We start from the raw sequence: 8,461 nt of genomic DNA, 5'->3' as shown, positions 1-8,461 counted from the left end.
CAACACATTTATCTTAAGAGAAGACAAATGGTATGTAAAGCAAAACAAATGAGAGAACACCCGAGCTTTTCTTGTCTGCTGTCTAGTTAATGTGACTGTATTTTCTTTACGAACTAAATCCGCCTATAAAATCTTCAATCCTGCATGGAAACAGTAGAGGTAGTAATTAAATGTATAGTCATATCAGCAAAATTTCACCAATATCGAATTTATTCCCCTATATTTGTGGCCAACGTGAAAAAGTTATTAGCAATAACTTGACTGATGGTATCATTAGACTCTTGATCACACGTACCAACAGTCGTTTGGCAGAAACCTTTTTCAGGATTAAATCTGAATTATGTATGAAGGCCTCAAAGCTGCTGTGTCAAATATACAGTTACAACGCATTCAATACAGTACATGGGCTACAGTACATTTGAGCTATTATTTTTTAACGCTGCATCTGGCAACAAACCTCAGCACTATTTACGTCTTATTCCCGTATGGTTAAAAGGTTAGTTGCAATAACATCTGATACAAAATGTATAGATTTTAAGAGGCAGACTATACGTGTCACGTAGGGTTATATACTTATGACACCACTGCCGCTTCCTGGACTGTGCCTTTAATTACATCTAGTTGATAAAACATGATCACCAAAAACCAAGAAAGCAGGTGGATGCATGTACACACTTATTATTAGGTGTACAGACCGATGTCCTTCCAGAATCTTTCATACCCGTGAAGATCCAGGTTAAGAATAGGTCTGCAGCATTCCATGCTTTCACAAGAGATGGCTAAGGAGATTGGGTGAGATTTGTTGACTTGGTTGATACATCGCAAGTTATCAAGTCGTATATTTTTAACAAGGGTCGACAGTCGACGTGTTGGTGTATATTGTCAAGCTACAAATAAACTGTGAAACCCTGTTGCATAGATTGATGTTGATGATCCCTCACCAAAAGTGCAGATTCCATAATTTACAGACCGTCGTCTCATAGTTGGATGATTGCCACGGGTGGCGTTAAAGAACATACGAACAAGCTACTAGCAAGCAATGAAGCTACTAGCTCCGTGTGAGATTTAGATTCAGATTTAGTGCTAAACAAAGTAAAGGCCTGACAAATAAAAACTCTACACATTCAGTCAGGATAATAAGTAGAGATCACAAAATCATCACAAGTATTATAATACAAATTACGAATTCAATGATCACTATCTTCCGATTTATTGCCACTTATGATGCCTTGTGTATTGTGGATGAGTACAAAGGCATCCTGGTTTCCTTGGGTCAAACTTCCAATACCATATACAAATCTAAGTACGTTAAGTCTAATGTCTTTGGAACGATGTATCTGAAGCCATATCATTACAGATTGAGGAAAGCTTGAATACATGAATGACGGAGTGATAATTTAGTTGATATTTCTTATTGTCATGCGTGCCGTTATTAATACGCTTTTAAGACGACAGCGCCCGTAGTCATCAAACATACTGAGATAATACGTTTCCACGTACCCATACTGTCAGCAAGCACGCGTAGTCTGGACAATGATTTTTATGATAACTGACTAAAGGGTCAGGCCTTGGCTTTCAAATCATAGTAACCTGTAGACGATTGTGGTTTGACCAGCCGTCTAACCGACTCACATCGCTTTTAGCTGTGGAAGCCGTGCCAATTAACACCTATCAAAAGGGTACACAAACTCCGTGGTCTGGACTACAAGAAGTCCGACTTCCACTTTTGTGGAAGTCGCGGTACCTGACGGGTTAGACGGCTGACTTTGTGATTAGATGTCTGACTCTGAGAATGTGGGTTCGAATCCCCTGTGGCACTCGTAACAAACGTACTATGATCTGTACTTTACTGATTCATCCCAAATATAACGCGTGTTACATTTGGCCACCCTCTAACCTGGATTGTTTATTCACAGAACCTGAATGTTTACAGAGCAGCAGCTTCTGTGAAGCGAACGTTACGTAGACCATTTTGTATAAGAAGAGGAACGAACTTAAAGATAAACGAACCAGTAAATATAACGTCAAGCTGCTCGGCCATGGTGGGGAAACGGAAGACAGAACCTGAAGGTTAATGGAGCAGATGTTCTTGTCCAGATTGCTCAAATGTAACCTCAGGCTGTTCGGGCGTAAAGGTTAATAACCTTTTTCCTCTAATGTATGTTGTACATTCGCACGTTCTATTCAGAGGAAAGGCATCCCGAGCCTGTTGATTGTATCACAAGGTACTCCTGGTTCTGGTACAAGAGTCATTTCCTCTGACAACACAAGAGCACAACTAACAGCAACGTATTGGCATAAGATAAGCATTTTGGCGCTGTGGCGCTAACCATGGGCTATTTTCACTTGTATCACGTGATAAGCCCAACATATACCATGCGTGTATTTGTTATGCGTGTTAGCTATAGTGGCTGATATGCAGACATCTGGTATCATATTCAATTAAAAGATATTATGTAGAGAGATTAGAATTTCAAAATGGGAATTTCTTATGCTCTTCCACATGGTTTTGCCTTGCTCATTCCGAATGAACAAATGCTAAGATGGTTGTTTTTAAAAGAAAAAAACAGCTGTTGTACATGCACAGATTTGTGAAAACCATTGATTCAAAAACGTTTAAGTTCGGAGTTCACGTCCGGGGTGGACATTCTTCTAACTTACCTTAGTGTATATTGATCTTTTTTTCACCTTCCGAGCATTTTCTGCAGGTGATCGAATCCACGCTGACGTGTTTCAAACCTCAAGAACTGACACCACTATAGAGCTAACAAAGGTGGATGGGAAGATGGTTTCCGACTTGGAATCCCTGTTGTTCGACGTGAAGAGTTGCAACAAAGTACATCTCTCCATTAACATGGGCGCAGGAACGATGGTCATTGACATTTATCCAAACAAGACTTCTCATGTGCAGTGCTGTGAGTCCTCCTTTGATACATGTACTGAGGAGATCTTGGTTATATCCGGAGACATGTGTGACGACTACACACCACTGTGGGTGATGGTTTCATATTATGATGTCATTATCGGTGAAGGTTGTGAAGCTGCAGAAGTTGGCCTGTGGTCATATTCGTCTTTTTGGAACTTGTATCCGTTCAGCTTTGAAAGCATCAAAATCTCTTCAGTAGATGATGCATGGTGGCGATTCGGTAAGTGAGTAAGTGAATTAAAGATGTAACGTGACACCGGTAATATTTCAACTTTTTAGTGACGAGAAGAAACTTAGTACATGCTGTAAATACCTGTCAGTTCAGGGTATATATTGAATTATTACCCACGTGGTACATTGTAAAGGTGTCTCAAAACAAAGCGTTATGACACATATGTTCAGGGTATATATTATAATAGATTCACTACACTGTAGCATCTTGATTCATAATAAGTCACAAAGTGAAATACTGTCTTCAAGGGATCAATAACCAAACATAATTTTAGTCCTTGTTTACATATAAAGAACTGTTTGCTTAAAAATGCTGGTTAACAACAGGAGAATCTTCATGTCAGCCTGTGACCACACAACCTACTACCACAAAGTTGACAACACAACCTGCAACAACACCTGTTACGGCAACCGAAACGACACCAGAAGTGACACCCGAAGCAACATCTCAAACACCAGGATCCTTGATCAATGAAACACTGGTTAAGAACGTGTACATGGGACGATCTGCCGGAGCTGTCAGAAGCAGCTCCTTCACTGGGATGATCATCGTTGTTACGTATGTATTGTGTGGGCTACTCCCTTGCATAATGAGTGAGGACACAGTAACCATTTACAATGACTTTATAGTCGACCTATGTTCTTGTCTAACTACGAAATATTCATATCAGGGGAAAGAACTGACTTTGGACGAGCTCCACCGACCTATGCTGTAAACTGAAGCAATTGGGTCACTATTATTTTAAATAATGAATTACTCGTATTTATTTTTTATATATACCGTACTACCCCATCAGGTAAACTTCCCATATTCCTTTTCAGGTTGATGTCCTGTTCAAAGTTTTAAGGAAATGTGCAACTCTGTCCGAACGACTTCTAAACACGTTGTGTCACTTTTTCTTATTATGAATTAAAATGTGCTAAGAAGATATAGCGTAGAGTTATTATAAGAAGATCTCAAACGTATTAGTGATTCAAAGTCTTTTCCAGCACTGACAACTCACCAAAGTGAATCTTGCTATAGAACATAGATTTTGTGTGCAGCCCAACGATAAACTCATAATGCTCGAGTTGCTAAGGTGACTGCAACAAGTATCAGATTATGTCGTCATACCTGACTCTCATGATAGATGCTCATGCGTTTGTCTGGTCTGTTGGCTTGGTGACCGTGCCAGGTATCAGATTATGTAGTCATACCTGACTGTCATGCTAAAATGCTCAGGCGTCTGTCTGGTGACCATCCTTCATTCTCCCCCAAACTCTTATAGCCTGACTTACAAAAAGTATTGCCGTTCAAGAATTTCAAGCACTGCATTGACACGGTCTTCAGCAACATGGAACTAGAAGAATGCATGGTCGTAAGAGGTGACTAACGGGGTCGAGTGGACAGGCTCAGTGTGAGTTGGTTGATGAATGTCATCCAGTCCAAATTAGATCGATGCTCATGCTGGATTCTCTGCTCCCTACTCCATTGTTACAGACTGTAGTCATATAACTTAATGTAGCGTTGAACAACAAGCAAACACCAACACACAACAAAGTTTGCAGTGTACCTGATCTTTTCGAAAGTACATAGAGAAAAGGGACTTCGAATTACATCGCAAACATAGAGAAAAGGGACTTCGAATTACATCGCAAAAACAGTAATATTTCTCATGGTAGGACCTGCATAGCATAGGATCTTGCACATGTAGCCTAAAATGTGAGTCGCTTAGTCCACCGACACCAAGAACCCACCAAAGGATGATGCTGATGAACTTTTTCCCACTGTCATTGACTGGGTTGTTTCCACCCACACCTGTTCTCCCTTGTGGAGTGGGGCAACAGAAAATGCAACAGTGTGGTCACTGCCTGTCGTCGCCGTCCCAAAGCCAAAAATGATATTTGGTCCGGTTTTCATAATGTGAATGTAAGCACCGAAACGGTCGGACACCTTCAGTGATAGATTGGTGTAGAACATGTAGGTGCCAGAGACGGGTGCGGTGAATTTTCCTGTGTGCTCGTCGTAGAAGGAGTTGACGTTGTAGACGGTGAAGTCAAAGAGAAGTGGAGTTCCGATTGCTGTATCGGGTGGACTTTCTGTACGGAAGGCAACGGTTCTTGTCTTTGACGCTACATGGATTAAAAGAAACATTTATTCAACAAAGGACACCTAAACATTTTTAGAGTTCACCTTGCCATGCACAGTTTGGGCGAGCAAAGGTTGTTGTCAAGGACATTTCAACTTATAAATGCTTCCTGAGTCGTGAGAGAATGAAGCTGTTTAAGCTACTAGACTTATGGGAGTTCAAATTCTCTACCTGTGTTTGTACCTGAACATTTCTCGTAAACTTTAACAAACAACACAACACACACTTTAATGCACTTAGTGCCTATAACAAACAAACAGCAATGAGGTTTACGCACGGTAAATGACATCACCATGTGCAGTTGCATAACAAAATTACATTTTTATGATAAGTTATGACAAACTTCGGCCATTGATTGGGTTTTACTATAAACTAGAAAAGTGTAAAAGTACCCGGAAGTTGTCTCCAAATGGAAAGAAATGCAACATACGTAATAGACTTCCATAATACATTAATCAGTTATATGGATGGCCTATGGCAATATTTGTAATTGTATCGTCAGCGTTGCCAAAAGCAATGACCGTATGCCCTGAGGGATGGCGTTTATTTGTTTACCACCACACCAGATTCATATTCCAACTATGAATCAGTCCGTGAACAATCCACTCTCATCGTTAGTTCACTCATACAAGCAAGATTGGGTTGCTGAAGGACAGTTCTAATCTCCAGTGTATACTGATGCTGTATGTAATATCACCCAACATAGCTCTCTGCTCTGCAGTTTCGCCAAGGTCAATTGTCGCGCAAGTTATCAAGTAAGTGAGGCGTGAAGCAACAAACCAAACCAAACCAAACCAAACCAAACCAAAAACCAAAAAAAACCCAAAAGAAATGTTTTACAAACTTACCAACGTCCTGTATGACTTGTCATAGCGACTTAGTTTTGCCATTGGAGAGAGTCTGCACAAGTGACATGTCAAGCTGCAAAACAGCAATGTCCGATATCGTGGAGGTGATGTTACTTTGTGCAGTGTGTAGATTGTCCGTCACCATGTGAAGAGCTTGTTGAACATTGTGCATTTCATTTCATTCTGAAGTCTTTCCAGTCAGACGCATTTTGTTGCTCTTCTTTTGTGGACGTCATTTCCCTGACCACAAACAGCAACTGGTCTATAATCACTTTGAGAGACGATGAGCTATTCTGGATGAACTCCTCTTCTTCAGTCTTGTCAGTTTGTCGCTGCACGTGGTTCTCTAAAGAAGAAACACCTGACTGCAGCGTTTTAACCTGTATAGTGCTCTGCTTGATATTGCGACTCATTGCATCCATCGTTATGTTCAACAGAAAGTTAGCATTGAGTTTATCCTGTTTCGCGACTCTCAGTTCAGACTTCACTTGGTTCAGTTCGTTTGCTGACGACTTCAGTTCAGCTTTCAGTGATGCCACTTCATCCTTCAGAGAGGTCAATTGAGCACTGGCCAACGGTTGCAGTTATTTGCTTGTATGTAGATCTGTTTGGGTGTTCCGTAGGTCCGTCTTTGTGGCTTGCAGCTTTGTTTTCGTACTTGCCAGATCTTGTTTTGTGACCTGTAGATTTGTTTTCAAATGACTTGTGGTTGTCTGAAGGTTTGTCATAGACTGTTCAAGCACAACCACATGATTCAGTACACTGGACAGATCAGCAGTGCCATCTGGTTTTGTCATGGGTAAAATTAGTCCAGAGAGTGAGGGAGGCAGAAAAAGACCAAGGAACATCTTCGTCATAAATATTTTTACCCGCAGTATTTTGCGGCACTGGTGAATATAGAGGAGCATTGATAAGGAGTATGGAAAGTCAGACAAGTGTGATACCAAGCCTTGAAGCCCAAAAACTCCAAGATTATATTTATTGCGTAGACACATGCAGAATATATGTTCCAGATTGTACAATAAATTCTTAAACCGGAGATGGTGAACCAGCCTGTGTATCATACCTGAAACAGACACATAAATTAGAAATATTGTAGTTACTAGTTGTGTGGTAAAACAATTATAAACTTTGTCCACGTGAAAAATTGAAACCTCAATATTATTTTAATTTCCTTACCACCTATTTGCTTGCTTTTAGAACTGAAACTTTGGACATGATATCTACTCATGGCACAGAAAGCAACATCAACCGTAACATGATCATTGATTCTTCTGTATGTTCATTCTTCTATTTGACGATCTCCAGTCAATTATTGTGTTTTGTGTTATTGTGCTATTAGATTTATCTTCAGATGCTAGTTTCAAATTTGAACTGTGACAATCTAGTTCGATTACAGTAATTTGACGACATGTTTTGTGATATATACATTTTGTTTATTATCTTCAAATTTGTTCTCGTCACGGTATGGCTGAAATATTGCGATGTGGCGTTAAACATTCATTCATTCATTCATTCATTCTCTTTTTTAATAACCGTGCCTGTCAGATGTTCACTCTAATAGTTTGTATTGCTTACATTACATACGGTTTTTCATTGGATGGTTTACCTGATGGCATAAGCATATAAACGACAAATTTCGATTCTCTCACTCAACAGCAGGCAGAGGTTTTGTTTCGTTCATGTGACAGGTTTCCGGTGCATCAGGATTCCTAAGTAACACCACGATACCATATGGCATTCCCTAGCAGTGCGTTAATGAACCAGGAACACTTTACTCTGTAAGAGTCTACCTGGTTATAAATACTTTAAAGCATTCACGTACGGAGATCGAGTGACCCGGACTGTCACAGAAATGGAATTAAATTAGAATGATGAGCCTTTTTTGCGAATCCGATGCTGTATGTAATTACACCCAACACAGATCTGTTCTCTAGTGAGTGAGGCGTTAAAGGGGCACTGATGCGGAGCAATTTCCGTGGACTGGTTTAAACTTTTGTTTTTGTTTTTCTCACGTGAGCACCCGGATGATATCCCAGAATACGTGACTGGTTCGTGACATCTGCTGCGCAGTCCTTATGCACAATTGAGAGTTTAATTATAGACAGATCAACAAATATATTATGAAAACAAATGAAACACTTTGAAGGTTAATCATCTGCCACTGGTAGAAATGGTAAAATACTATTAGGACGGAAAAATAACGAAGCCAAGGTCCGTCTCTATATTTGTTCTCATAAACCTAGTGAGTGAATTGTCATATTTGTATGATTTGGAAAATGAATAAAAGAACACACGGTCTGCTTACACTTGTTGTAAATTTCTAA

General features: G+C 40.0%; 1 pseudogene; it reads right to left on the bottom strand.

The window, feature by feature from the left end:
* Positions 1–4,784: 4,784 nt before the first annotated feature.
* LOC137280878 (multimerin-2-like) lies at positions 4,785–6,982 on the bottom strand (annotated as a pseudogene).
* Between the last annotated feature and the right edge of the window lie 1,479 nt (positions 6,983–8,461).

Source organism: Haliotis asinina, chromosome 4, assembly GCF_037392515.1.
Source record: "Haliotis asinina isolate JCU_RB_2024 chromosome 4, JCU_Hal_asi_v2, whole genome shotgun sequence".
Taxonomy (NCBI): Eukaryota; Metazoa; Mollusca; class Gastropoda; order Lepetellida; family Haliotidae; genus Haliotis; species Haliotis asinina.
This window is presented reverse-complemented; position numbering and strand designations above follow the sequence as displayed.